Below are 15,300 nucleotides of genomic sequence, written 5' to 3'. Positions count from 1 at the left end.
AGGGGATCCAACACCCTCTTCTGGCCTCTCCATGCATTTCATGCATATGCTGCATTTACATACATGCAGGCAAAACACTCATACACATAAAATAAAATAATTAAAATTTTTAACATCCAAGAATCTCTTCTTAGTTCCAAAATATTCCTCCCACATAGATGCAGAGCATAATAGAAAACTGAGTAAAATGCCATTTTCATGAGACTTCATGAATTAGAGAAATACACAATCTAAACAGATGAAATAAATGTAACACATTATTAAAAGGCATGTTCAAACCAACTCCTAACTTAAATCCAAACTAAATTTTCAGCAAAGACTGTTATTAGAACCGAGTCTGTTGAAATAAGTTAATAGCATTTGAGAAAACTTATAGATGCCTATGGTTCCTAGTAATTAAAAGACAGTTGTCACTGGGCATGGTGACACACGCCTTTAATCCGAGCAGTCGGGAGGCAGAGGCAGGCAGATCTCTGTGAAATTGAGGTCATCCTGTTCTACATAGTGAGTTCCAGGCCATCTGGGGCTACAGGGAGATCCTGTCTCAAAAACCCCAAATAAATAAATAAATAAGTAAATAAATAAAGAATGAATGAATAAATAAATAAATAAGTGCTGTCATGCAAATAGGTGAAGAGGCTCAAGGACATTTTAAGAGCACAATATATAACTTCTTCATATTTACATAAAACTTACAAATTCAAGAATTTAATTCATTGAAGGGAATAGATCTGACTTGGAAAGTCAAACTGAGCAGTACTCAGGACACAGGTGGCTCTTCTTGGAGCTAACAAAGCATCAATACCCACCGTATACACACATCCTTTACTACACCCCACAACTGCCCCCTACACACACACACACACACACACACACACACACAAACACACAAGTCTGGAAGAATAATTTAGCACTTATCAGAGCAACCAGGTTACAAGATTGTAAGTAAGTAGCATAATTTTGTGTTCTTCAGTTTAGTAGTTGAGTATCACCTTGTGAGGTATTTATGGATGGACAGAGCTAGAAGGAAACTCACAGGATCGCAGTAGCCAAAGCTGCTCTGCTCACTGAAGTGAAGAAGGAACCATTCCTCCATATTTCCTTCCAGTGTCCCCATGTTATATCCGACTCTTCTAGTTAATAACCCAAATAGCTTTGCCCCAATAAGTAAGGATGCTAAAGAGGCTAATTGTAGAAACATGGCAGAAAGTTAGAGAATGAGAAAGGAGCTCTCAAGTCATGGCTGTATTTGTTATGTAAGAATATGTTTTTACATGGCCACCATGTAAGAGTATGTTTTTACAAAGACTTCATACCACAATTGTCCAAACAACTGATTCCTAGTCATGCCCCAGCTACTTCTGACCTCTACCCACTGGGGCCATAGTGCCCCATACTCAGATGTACTGCTCAGAGGAGTCTTGACCTTGGTTAAAAGTCAAGTATTTGGGGCTGGAGAGATGGTTCAGCAGTTAAGAACACTGACTGTTCTTGCAGAAGACCCAGGTTCGAATTCCAGCACCCCATTGCAGCTAACAACTGTCCGTAACTCTGGTTCCAGGGGATTCAACAGCCTCTATCTGTCCTCCAAGGGCATTGCACAATGTGGGTGCACTTACCTACAGGCAAGACAATACACGCATACACATAAAATAAAAATAATAATAAAATAGTTTTATTTAGGTGCATTGACCTACAGGCAGGCAATACACGCATACATCTAAAATAAAAATAATAAACATAATTTTTTAAAAGAAGTATTTATGAATGGTGACTGTATGGTCTTCTGCTCCCTTAATGAATTTTATTTGAGGCTCCATTATGTGCAAAGCAATTCCTGTGCTAGGTACTATTACAAAAATAAATAAGTGTGGCTGTCTTTCAGGGATTAACTTTGCCTTGAAGGGAAGAGCACATATAACTAATGCCAATGCAAGCCAAACTTTGGAAAGTGTTACTGGACAGATGGAAACCAAGTGCTTAAGAACAAAAGGGGGCAGCACAACAGCTGAAAAATTTAAAGCTCAATTTAAAAATGTATAAAGGATGAGAATAAACATTTCTCCAAAAAAGGATATGCAAATGGTAATAAACACATGAAACAATGTTCAGTCTCACTAATCACTAGGGACGTGAAAACTGGAGGGGAAACAGAAAAAAATGAATGCTATGGTGGCTACGTGAAAGTAGAAACTTTGTGTACTACTGGCAGGAATATAAAATGGCTCAGTTGCTGTGAAAAACAGCACAGGAATTCTTTAAAAACTTAAACATAAAGTTACCATATGATCTAGCAATTCCACTTCTGGGAATACATCCAAAAGAACTGAAAGCAAAATTTCAAACAGAAATGTATACACTCATGTTAACAGCAGCATTATTTACAATAGCCAAAATGTGGAAACAACTCAAGCATCCACTGACAGATGAATGGTAAACAAAATGTGTAAACACATGAATTAAGGCCTTATTCAGCCTTAAAATGAGGAATTCTGACACTTCTGTAACATAAATGAAACTTAAGGACATGTGTTAAGTGAAACCAGGACACAGAAATCAGTAAAAGCTGTATGTGTCCATTTATGTGAGATGCTTAGTGTGCTCAGATTCACAGGGACAAAATGATGGGAGGATGGGAGAGCAAGGAGTGGGTGCTCAGTGAATAGGTTCAGTTTGGCAGACGAACACTGTGGATGGATGGTCGTGATGCATAAGATTCAGAGTATACTTAATACCAGTGAACTGTACATTTGAAAGAGGCCAAAATCATAAGTTTTATGTTGTATTTTGCTACAATAAATTTTACAAGTTTTTTTTAAATGTCTTCTGTCCTGTACCTCTGCCTTCCTTTGTTGGAAACCTTAGTGGATCTTGGTCAGGCTGTAAAGGTGGAGCAGGAATGGATAGAGAATCTGGAGTGGAGAAAAGAGAAAACACCACTAAGGGCACTGGGTAAGGATTCCTTTGTTGGGGAGTATGAGTGAGTTCAGTACAGAAATGCCTGAACAGGAATTAAAAGAGCATATGGATTGGGAGGGGGGCTAAATTTCATTAAAAACTGTTATATGAAATGTATAAGCTCAATAAAAAATTTTTTTTAAAAAAGCAGATGGTGCTACAGGGCAGTTGTGTACATCTCAAAGGGCTTCGAATGCCAGGTAAGAATATCTCCATACATTAATAGATTTGAACCAAAAATAGATGTTACTGAGAGCACCAAGTGGACTAAACTGGAGCAGGGAGTGAGTGGAGACTGGGAAGCCAGGAAAGAGCTCGTGGTCTGAATTCACATGAGAACATAAAGAAGGAAGAGGCTTTGAGAACATGACACTACAGAACAGTGCTTCCAGCCTGGAGTACTACACAGGCCACTTGTAAATGGCTGGCATAGTGAAATTATTACGGTAATGTTACTTGAATGTGCACAACATTCCTTATACCTTGGGCTCCAGTAAAAACAAGCAAATCTACAAACCCAGATAAATCTTTCTCTTAACTCTGTCGTCTTCCTGATTTTAGGCACCTCTCTAGGCCTTCCAACCTCCTTCCTACAGAACTAATCACTGTCAGCCGTTATTCCTAAAACAAAAGATCTGGTGCCATGGTTTGAGTATGTTCCAAAAGTTCATGTGTTGGAAACTTAATAAGGTAACTGTAGTAAGGGGTTGAGAGGTAGAAACTCTAAGTGGTAATCTGTTCATGAGAACTCTGCCTTTGTGATAGATTTATGGCATTATTTTTGAAGTAGGCTCCTAATTTTAAAAACCTCTCTCCTCAGGGCTGGAGAGATGGCTCAGCAGTTAAAAGCACTGACTGCTCTTGCAGAGGACCTAGGTTCAATTCCCAGCACCCACATGGCAGTTATAAGCCATCCTTAACTCCAGTTCCAGGGGAATCCGAAGCCCTCTTCCGACCTCCGGTGGCATTGCATGACATGGTGCACTCACATAAATGCAGGCAATACACTCATACACATAAAATAAAAATAATAAAATATTTTTTAAACCTCTCTCCTCCTTTCTCCTCTTCTCCTTCCCTCCCATCTTCCATTTCTCCCAAGCTCTCTTCCTCTCCCCTCCCTCCCTCCCTCTGCCTTTTCTCATAAGAAGACACAGTAAGCAGACCTTTGGCAGGGCCCTTCATCTTGACCTTGGAAATTCAAGTCTCTAGACTATAAGTTATTACTCTGTTCTTTATAAATTTTTCAGGTTCAGGTATTCTTTTGTGGCAGCACAAAATGGACAACACCTGGGTTCAAATTCTGGCTCTGTTAGTCACTAGCTATAGACTTAGGAAAATTGTCGATTAATATGAACCTGTTTCTTCATCTATAGAGCAATAAAGTCTAGGTCCTGCAGTTTCTGTGAGAACAAAGCACTATGTTGCCTATAAAGTATTTTGTATGTAATAATGTTTTCACTGTTACAGTCCTGTGGAGATGTATTACTTTGTATAAACAACAAATGTGCTAAAGTAGGTGCCATTTTTGCAAATGTTCTGAATGATTTTAAGAGTAAGCATTGGGTGGGAGAAACAGCTCAGCAGTTAAGAGCACTGGAAGCTCTTGCAGAGGACCAGGGTTCTGTTCCCAGCACTCACATGGTGGCTAACAATAATCAGTAACTTCAGTTCCATAAAATCTGATGACCTCTTCTGACCTCTTCAGGCACTGCATGTATGTGGTACACTTACATGCAGGCAAAACACTCATACATATTAAATAAAAATAAATCAATTTTTTTTCACAAATAAATACATAAAAGAGTAAGTGTTGGAAAGAGGTAATAACTTATTCTTAAATATTCATTCTCTGGGAATCATGTTATTCTCTATCTAACACCATAATTATGCAAGAAGAAAAGCAGGTTGAGGGCCCATGTGTGTTGGTGACAAAGGTGAGCTGAGCCCATGCACAGTGGTTCCCAGACCTGCTCAAGTAAAAGGTAGAAACCTTATCAGTAATGCTCAGAAAAGCCAAAATAGTACCTTCCATGGAAAGCCACATCTGGGACCACCACACATTCTCTACCACACATTCTCCACAATGTGCTACAGCAGGTCTCCAAAGAGACCACTTTTCCCAGGGAGAAAGGGGGTCATTACAACTCAGGACCCTCCCCAGAGGTCTTAGACCAAGTAGCCTTTTGGCCCAACACATTGGCACTTGCATTCTGATCTGACCTGCAACAGGACACTCACCCTCCCCACATATTCCTTTAAATCTCCTTTCAAGAATATCTTAGGCAGAGTTTATTGTATTTATAACTCCCTGTATCTTGGTTTTCCCATCACCTCACTTCCAAAACGAATTGCTTCAGGAGAAACAACTATTAGCAACAATGATGGGGGCCCCTTCCAGAAACCGATTAGATCCATTATATTATTTTGCCTATTTTTCAAAATACTGACTCTTCTTGTTTTGAACTTAAAAGTCAACTTTGAAGTCAAACATGGTGGCATACTGTATTAGTTACTTTCTTGTTGCTATGATAAAATACCATGACCAAGGTAACTTATAGAAGGAAGAGTTTATTTGGGCTTATGGCTCCAGATGGAAAGTCCATCATGGCAGTGAGGCATGGCGGCAGGAGCAGAAGCTGAGAGTGCACATCTTCAAGAGCAAACATGAAGTGGAGTGAAGTGGAAGTAGGGTGAGGCTATGAGCTCTCAAATCCCACCCCTAGTGACATACTTCCTCCAGCAAGACTACATACACTTCCTAAAATTTCCATAACCTCCCCAAACAGCACCACCAACTGGGGACCAAGTGTTCAAATACTTGAAAATATGGGAGACATTTCTCATTTAAACCACTGTGGGAGACAGGCTTGAGCCTAGGGTGAAAGTCTTAATGACAGCCATACAGTAGGCCGGAGGCAATGGCCCCACCCCTGGAGGCACAAGGATCGCCTTGTGACATTTGCTCCCATTGGCAGATCATAATACTGATGCCTAGAGCTCGCCACTCCCTAATCACCACCCTTGAGATCCCAAATTGCAACACTTAGACAGCCTGGGTCATGTGGTTCCCAGGAAATCAGGCCCCATAAGGAAACCGGAACCTAAGTAACCTGAAACTATCATGCTAATAAGGTGTCTGACTCCCGATGTCATGATAGGACACAGCACTACCAAAGATCTGAGTTGTAACTTCTTGATTGGACCCCTACCCCTATATAAGCTTGTGCCCTTCTGCAATAAACTGGATCTGCGGCAATGAACCTGGTCTCCTGTGTCTGAATGCAGCTCCTCTGACACAGTCTCCTCACCAGCCTTGGGGTCCAGGATGGGCAAAATGCCAGGATGGGCAGAAATAGCGACCATTAGAGACAGCGCCAGGTGAGCAGCAGAGTGGCCCAGCGCCGGGCAAGCAGTCAAGAGCTGCCTCAGCTGCCACAAGGAACGGAAGAGCTACCACAGCTTGAGGCCACAGTGAGGAGTGAAGGGCAGGGCCCATGCGATCAGGTGCATGCCCAGAAGGCGATGCCCAAGTGGTTGCAGGCAGAGCCCCTGCGATTGGAGGTGGAGCCCAGGAGGCGGTGCCCATGTGCTCATAGGCGGCACCTGTGTGAGCGGAGGAGCAGCGCCCGGAGACAGTACCCAGTACTGGGAGAGTGGATGGGTGGCCGCAGCTGGCAGCAGCCTCAAACCACCACATAAAACCCTGGTAATTCCAGGCTGAGGCAGGATGATTGCTGTGAGTCTGAGGCCAGCCTGGACTACATAGTGAGTACTAGGTTGGCCAGAACTATACAGTCTCAAAAACAAAAAAGTCAACTTTGAGAGATCATCTTTTTAAACTTTAGACAAAGCTAAAACAAAGAAATGCTGCTGGACATATTATTTTTACGGAAACAGTCTTGAAGTCATTAAGAGTCCAATCTGCTTTCTGAGGTTTGAGCTTTGTACTTTGAGGCATCGTTTCCATAAGACCTCACACAGACCCTGTGACAGCACGTCAGCATGGCCACATGGAACATGGGCCATGTAACCACATGACATGAACATGCATGACACCCACACCTAAGACCAAATGTAAATGATGCAATTAGAGCTCATCATGTTGTCCTGCTCAGCAGTGATTCTTCTCTTCAACAAGCACCTGGGCTACTGTCCTAAGTCCTCAATTCTCTCATCTTCTCAGTAGAGGATCAATATTAACAAATTCTGGTGCCCAGATGGGATTTTCAAGAACCAACAGAATTTCAAAGTCTAAGGTTGGGTTCCCTGCAACTCAGTCTGACAAATATGGAGAATCTGATAAAGGAGAATGTGGAAGTGGATCTGTGACTGCCAGAACTACATCACTAGGAAACTAGAAGCACTTAGCACAAAAGGCATTTTTATGGAGCTAGAATAATTCAAAAAGCTTTAAAATACAAAGACCAAGCAGAAGAAACAGAATCCTTCAAAAAGGATGAATCTCATGTGTGAATGCAATTCTATCAAGCTCTGGGAGCTCTCTTTATAGATCTGAAGGGTTCTCTTTATTTATTTATTTCAATTTTATGTGTATGAGTATTTTGCTTGCATGTTAAGTGTACCTATATTGTGCAATGCCAACAGAGATCAGAAGAGGGTGTTTGGATCCCCTGGGACTGGAGCTAGAGATGGTTGTTAGCCACCATGTGGGTGCTGGGAACTGAACCCAAGTCTCTGCAAGAGCAGCCAGTACTCTTAACCACTGAGTCATCTCTCCAGCCCTGATCTGAAGGATTCTTGTCTAAACAACAAAGAAAAAGAATAGACTTCGATATAAATAATGGAGAACAAAAGCCTAACACATGAGAATTAAGAGAGAGCTTTAGTAGTGAAATTTTCAGGTAAAAAAAAACTGTCAGGTTAAAAAAAACTGGGGTTTTCAAATCAGATTTAGTCCTGAAGTTTACAAAATATTTATCCCATAAGAAACCTGATCCTAAGCAACAAACAGGCATGTCTTTAATTCATTTCTGTTTAAGGAAGCTTAAATAATATTCATAAAAGCAGCAAATAAAGTTTCACTCTGCCATCTCTCCTCCTTAGAAGCAATGCGGTACCGTGCCAGAAGCAGCTACTTCTCTCATTTACTCATAGAACACTCTAGAAATCCCCACAATATACCAACATCACATTACCCAAGAGGACATAAAATTGAAGACAACCAACAAGTGTCCTGTCTTCTCACCATGGAAGGACTATGAATTACAAATCACAGCCAGTAGGTGTGTGCTGAAATGAGGATCTCCAAGAGTTCAAAAGAGTTCCAGAAATCATGAATCAGAGAAAATGAAAGTTAATGTAGACAGAACGATGCCAGAAATTCATTAGAAGGAAATCACAAAGAAAAATCTGAAAATACCTAATTAGGGCTTGGACTGTTTACTGGAGAGTTCTGCAGTTAGCAGAAATAGTGAAAGGTGACCAGCACAAAAGCACATGGCATACACTTGTGACTTTACTTTGTACTATTGATTTTAAAAGTATGAATACATTTCCAGTATTTAGTATTTATACTGTGTTCTTTTACTCTTTTAAGCATGAAGAATCTGGGGCTGGAGAGATGGCTCAGTGGTAAAGAGCACTGATTGCTCTTGCAGAGGACCTGTGTTCGAGTCTCAGCACACACATGGTGGCTACAAACCGTCCTTAACTCCAGTTCCAGGGGAATCTGAAACCCTCTTCTGCCCTCCGCAGCATTGCATGACATGGGTGCACTCACAGACATGCAGGCAATACACTCATACACATAAAATAAAAATAAAATATTTTTTAAAAGGAAGACTCTACTAACAGTGGTCAAGTTGTGACTTTACTCAATGAAATTTGAAGGATCAATACAAATTAATATTCTACTAGGAAATCTGATAACTGTGCTGGTTAGTTTTCTGTCAAATTGACAGAAACTAGAGTCACCTAGGAAGAGGAACCTCTATTGAGGAATTCCCCCATGGGACTGGCCCATGGCCGTGTCTGTGAGGCATTTTCTTTCTTTCTTTTCTTTAGTGTATATTTTCTTATTGAATTTTGTGCATTTCATACAAACCATCTTAATCATCTTTATATCCCCTTCCCCAACTCCCCATAGCCCCATCCCACCAGATTTCATGCATTCTGTCATATATGTTAAGCCCTATCAAGACAAGTTTGTATATCCAGCTGTCCCTCAGTGCAAGCTCATCCACTAGAGTCTAGCCAGCCTATCTAGAGTCTCTCCCTTAAAGATCAGTTCTCCCTCATCCAGCAGTCATCAGCTGCCAATAATTCTTCAAATAAGGTTTGGTCCTGCTGCCCATTTCTTCAATTCTATGGTGAGTTTTTGTGTCATTGAGTTTGCATGGGTCTTGTGCATACTGACACCATTGTTGTAAGTTCATATGAGCAAGTTCCCAGAGGACCTGGAAGACTCCGTTTCCTTAAGATAGTCCACCAGTCCTGGCTCTTACAATCTTTCCACCCTCTCTTCTGCAATGAGCCATGGGTGGGTGAGGTTTAATATAGGATTCCTATCCAAGGACATGCACTCTGCACTTTCTCTACACTTTAGCCAGTTGTGTCATTGTGTGTGCATTGTACCTTGTTGCATGAGGAAGCTTTGCTGATGAAAGTAGAGAGATGGATTAGTATTCTCTTTACCTATTGTTCTGCCATGAACCTTAGGTGTAGAGGTTCCAACGCAGATGTGTCACTTAGAGCTGGGCATCTCTCAGACACTTATTCTCTGTGTGTCACTAGTTGTGGAACTCTGTAATAGTCTCCATCTGTGCACTTTCTTAATTGCTGATTAATGTAGGAGGGCCTGGCCCACTGTAGCAGTGCCATCCCTAGACAGGTGGGCCTGGGTTACATAAGAGCTGAGTAAGCCAGGGGAGCAAGTCAGTAAGCAGAGTTCCTCCATGATCCACACTTCAGTTCCTGCCTCCAGGTCCCCACCTGATTTCCCTCAAGGATAGACTGTCCCCCTGGAAGTATAAGATGCAATAAACCCTTTCCTTGCCAAGTTGTTTTTGGTCAGGGTATTCTATCACAGCAACAGAAATTAAACTAGGGCAGCCTCAGTAGAATGTCAATCTATTTCTTAAATCAGCATAAGTTATGCAAACAAATATATCTCCCTAAATTCATTATAATTGCAAATAAGAATGTGGCAAACTAGTAAGATTCTGAATGTGTGAAATGAAAAGAAAGTCCGTTATAAAATAAAATACTTTTAAAAAGACATGAATTTGAAGTTAGATATAGTAACACTTATGATAGCCTAATCTAATTCCAAAAGCCTGCTTCCTAGTCAGAAATTGTGTTTGAATTCAACAGATTTTTAAGAACATATTTCTTTTCTATTGACTTTCTTTCCATTCTGTCCAAGTGTCTGCATAAGAATAGCTCAAGACCACTCGGTCCTTGTTCCAATCTCTTTGGTGGCCCCAACAGTAGGAGCCAGAGACCAGTCCTCAGTGGCCAGCTGGGCACTCCGATCTTCAGTAGGGAACTGCTAGATAAGCACAGAGGGCACCTGCATACCTTCAGACCATCTGTCACCTCCAACTGAGTGAACTCAGGAGCTGGTATGGTTCACCCTGAAATTCCTCCTTGGTCACAGCCTTTTCATCTGTGGCCTGCTCTTCCTTCTCGGTCTCTTCAGGATCTCTGTAGTAGAGATCAGGCATGACCAAGAGGAGGATGGATGCTCACAGGAGATGGTACCACCATGCACAAAACTCCCCTGGGCTATCATCCACCACATCAGACTCAGTCTGTTCCCTTGTTGTTACATGGGATGGCAGTGTCTACATGGCTCAGAGGAGAATCTGTGTTAAACAGAGTGACGGAAGACAGGTTCACATAAGATTCCTCTGGGGGTGGGGGAAGTAAGCTCTTGGATCAGTACCACCAGAAGACATGGCTCCCTGAAGGTTCTTGGATCTGGTTAGTGAAGGTCCCAGGAGTGAAGTGGCCAGCAGTTGGTGTGGCTTCAGTGGCAGCAGCAAACCTCAGCACAGCTCACTGACCAGTGTTCCCACAGGAGATGATGCTGACGTCAGCAGGGTTTTCAATGACCACAATGGTACGAGCTGGCAGTAGCAGTTTCTCCCAGGCCCTTTTCAGACTTACGATGTAGACACCATCACTTTTCCTTTCGTAGATATACTGCTCCATCCAGAAATCAAAGTTGTTGCCACTTAAGTGGGTTCCTGCTGCAAGAAATTTGAGGACATCCTCTTCCTTTATTTGCAGGACATCAAGGGCTCTGGACATCATTTTAAAAGTTTTCTTTAAGTTATGACGAGAATCAAGAATACCACCATATGGACCCCTCCCTGGGCAATGTGGAAAGCAGTCAACAGATTCTTCAAAAAGAAAAAGTTGGCATATGACCCAGCAGTCTCAACGCTAGGTATAAACTCAAGAGAATTTAAAGTATATCCACATGAAACTTAAATACCAATATTTATAATATTGTTATTCAAAAATAGCCAAAAAGTAGAAACAACTCAAATGTCCAAGAGATAAATGAGCCAACAAGTTGTCCTCTGATCTCCACATATGCATACATGTACATATACATACATACACACATACATAGTTTAATTTTAAAATAAAATAAATGTTAAAATAAAACAAATAAAAATCAATCATCCGGAGCCACCTTGACATCTCTATTGAAAAAATAACTAAATTACTGGTCTGCCAAATAGGGACTTCAAACTATTGAGATAAACATTTCCTTTCTCCTGCTTAACAAACTCCTTCAACACGGGGGGCAGAACAGGGTAAGCTCCCACTTTCCCACATCCCATGATGAGAGTTGCACCTGTGGAGAAACCAAGCCCCTGCTGCAGAGATGAACTCACCTAAGCCTAGCTTAGCTAATGCAAAATTTTCCCACTTAGTCTGATTCTTTGTACACTTAATATTTGAATCATTTTCAAAGCAGTGCTCAGTAACATGATCACACCGAGAAATATCTTAGTGATGTGAAGATTAGAATATAAGTTCAAGAGGATTTGGTTCATTCACCTTAAGCTCCAGCATAGTAAAAGGGTTTAGGGTTTTTGGGTTTTGTTTTGTTTTTTTCTTCCTAAATGATGTTGGTAAAAATTCATTTTGTTCAAAATGTTTAGTTACCGTTATCAGAACTAATTCACTTTATGACCTTATTCTTTCCTTAGTCAGATTCCAGGGAGCATCTGCGTCCTTAGGAGATACAGCCTCCCAAGCACATATATAAATTTTCAGTCATATCCAGCATAGTTCAGCCCAGCTGTGAAGCATTCTTGAGTCTACTCAAATTTCCTGGTTTTACCATTAGTTGGGGATGTAAGATTATTGTTCAATCAGCCATTCAGGGGCCTGCTCTCCTGCATTCCATTAACACCTAATACAGGCTAAAGTTCTGTAAAAGTGGTATTCTTGAAAAGGCTAGGATGTCTTTGAAAACTTATTAGCTCACCCCCAGAAGGATATACTGCAGAGGAACAAGTCACTGGCTATCTAGAAGCAGGTTAGTACCAAGTTTTCAGAAATACTGCTGACTATAACATTAAAAGACTTCTTATTTGATATTCAACACCTTACCTGGCTGGAATTTGGTAGGAAAGAGCCGTGAGAAGGGAGTGAAGATTGTTATTCAAATGTACTTAAGCAAAAGTCTTAGGAAAATTGAATTATTTTTAAATATTAATGATGTTATGATGGTTACCAGTATAGTACATCATGCCAAGAATAAATCCAATCAAGCTGTTGGAGTAGCAAATAAATTTAACTGGTCAAGATTATAAAATCTGTTGGAAGACTCACCTTTCCAGTTTCACTGGTCAATCATCTGGTCACAGGACCACCCCTAGGAAGGTGGGTTCACCTTAAGTTACACTAAATAGATGGGCGGAATGCCTCATGCATTCATGAGATAGCTAATTTTTCCTTCCTGGAATCCCCGACTCCTAGCGCAGAACTTCTGGACCAGCCACAGTCATGCAGTCTGTAAGTCTTTCTGAATTCTTCAGAAAAGCATAATCTCTTTTTCTTCTTCATATCCCATATCCCTTCATGGCTCCTCCTCAAGGCAGCTGCCAAGATTACTAACTCGCTTGCCCTGAGGATTTTGCTTTAAAATCCTAATAAAATTGTTAAAGCTTCTGTTTGGGCCCATTCTTAAATTCTTTAATGAATGAGACTAATAACCCTCTAGGGGACCCCCTTTCTCCCCATTTCAAAGACCCCAAAATTCATAAGTAATGACTCTTAAAGTTAAGTTCTAATAAAAAATTCTGAAAAGTTGAGAGCGGAACATCTAAGGGGCTCTTTACAAAACAAATGATGAGTGCTCTAGTATCTACCAAAAAAGATGAGGAAAGATTTTAACCAGCAAGGTGGATAACAGCAGTTCTGGAAATGAAGGTTATGAGTCATACATCCTGAGATTCTTTCTCAAGTAATGTTGCTCAGTGAAGAAGACAAAGGTGAGCACACTAGTAGGCAGTGAGGTCACTCCAGTCCATCACACAGAAACCTGCTGGGTGGTTCATCTGCTTCCTTAGCCTTCTGAGGTGAGATTCTCTTCCTCCCCAGCACTGCAGGGTAAGGCTGAGAAAAATCCATTATGTCATGGGGAAAAAAATGCAATAAATATTTTGTATTTAATTGACTTTTAATATTTTATTTATTATTTTTATTTTATGTGTATGCACATATTGCCTGCATGTAGGTAAATGCACCCGTGTCATGCAATACCCAAGGAGGTCAGAAGAGGCTGTGGGATCCCCTGAGATTGGAGTTACAGACAGTTGTTAGCTGCCATGTGGGTGCTGGGATTCGAACCCAGGTCTTCTGTAAGAACAACCAGTATTCTTAACCAGCCTCCTGTATTTGATTGACTTTTAACATCCATCAACTAATAAAGAATGCAAGTATAAACACTATTACACAGTACTGAGCAAACCAATGTACTGCTCACAGCAATCATAAGTAGATATGATTGATATGGTAAAACAATCAACCATAAATCAAATCACAGCCAAAGGAACCCAGTCTCATGCATTCTGAACAATTTCTCACTAGCAAAAAAAAACTTATCCAGCAAAAATATGAAAGACATTATTTAGCACCTAATCCTAGAAAACACCCTCATTCAACTCAAGCATTCTTGCTAAAAAACTGTTCTGATAAAATTAATGCTGCCCAAAACGTGAAAGGTTCATGATGTGCAAAGGAAGGATTCCTTACAGATCCACCCTGTGGTTTTAAAATCCTCTCAGTGCTTCATATTTGTGACTAAACTTAATTCCGACTCTTCCCCACATGAAAATACACAAAGCACATTACTATACCCGCTTACATCTGTGTAGCTTTTTTTTACAAAACCTAGAGCTTCACTAACATGCTGAATTTCCAAGCATACCGCAAACAATTGATATCACAAGAAATATACTCCACAGAGAATAGATGTGAATACATATAAACATATAATTATTAATTTATATCTAAGTAGATAAAATAGTCTCTATAGCTGTCTGTAATAAAATCTATGACAAATATCTCCAATTCGGTGCTGATCTAAATTAATTCTGACAGGGAGCTAAGAGAAAGTCACTCAGGCCTCTATGGCAACAGAAATTATATTCAAATCAAAATATAAGAACTGCACCTGACATACAGAATACATCCTTATAATATAAGGTTAGGAGTGAAAATAGACTCAGCCACCTTCACCCAAAATTAACTTGGGCAGAAATGAGAAAATAAAAAGAAACTAGGCGCCATGAGTGCTCTGGGGCCCGCAGCCCACTTGTTAAAACTTAACAAAAACCAGAACCAGCCTTATCAAAAGGCTGCAGGACAGGCAGGCACCGGTCAAGCTTCACAGATTAAGCCATAAACAAGTTTTACAGACAGAACTCCTGACCACCCTGGGGGCCCGATACCAGGAAATCTTCTGTGCTTCTGAGGCCACCTCCCATTTAGCAATCCTACTTCCCCTCAGCCCCGGCCCTTACCCCATATCTCTGCATACCTTTGAAATTACTGGTGAAATTACTATGTGTGTTTGAAATTAACCAATAACCGCACTTCTGCTTCTGTACCCTGCTTCTGCCTTATAAAAAACCCCTGAACTCAACCTGGGGCGCGCAAGTCCTCCGAGGAGACTCTGTGCCCACAGGTACCTGTGTCCTAAATAAACCTCTTGCTGTTGCAACCCAAAGACTGACTTGTCCTCAGTGGCCTCGCTCTTACACCATAATCCTTTGCTTTTGCATTTTGGTGTGTTGGGTCCTTGGTGGTCTTTTTGGGGTCCAGTGGATGAGGTACAACAGTTATACTTTC

At 40.9% G+C, this 15,300-nt stretch overlaps 1 protein-coding gene and 1 pseudogene across 1 annotated transcript in view; both read right to left on the bottom strand.

Annotated features, from left to right (window-relative positions):
- Fsip1 (fibrous sheath interacting protein 1) overlaps positions 1-15,300 on the bottom strand; it is a 211,742-nt gene that overhangs the window by 60,859 nt on the left and 135,583 nt on the right. The gene's annotated exons all lie outside the window — the stretch shown is intronic.
- Positions 10,364-11,235, bottom strand: LOC103727449 (annotated as a pseudogene).

This window comes from Nannospalax galili, unplaced genomic scaffold (genome assembly GCF_000622305.1).
Source record: "Nannospalax galili isolate Female #2095 unplaced genomic scaffold, S.galili_v1.0 scaffold629, whole genome shotgun sequence".
NCBI lineage: Eukaryota > Metazoa > Chordata > Mammalia > Rodentia > Spalacidae > Nannospalax > Nannospalax galili.
Note: the sequence above shows the minus strand (reverse complement) of the source record. Positions and strands in the feature narration are given on the sequence as shown.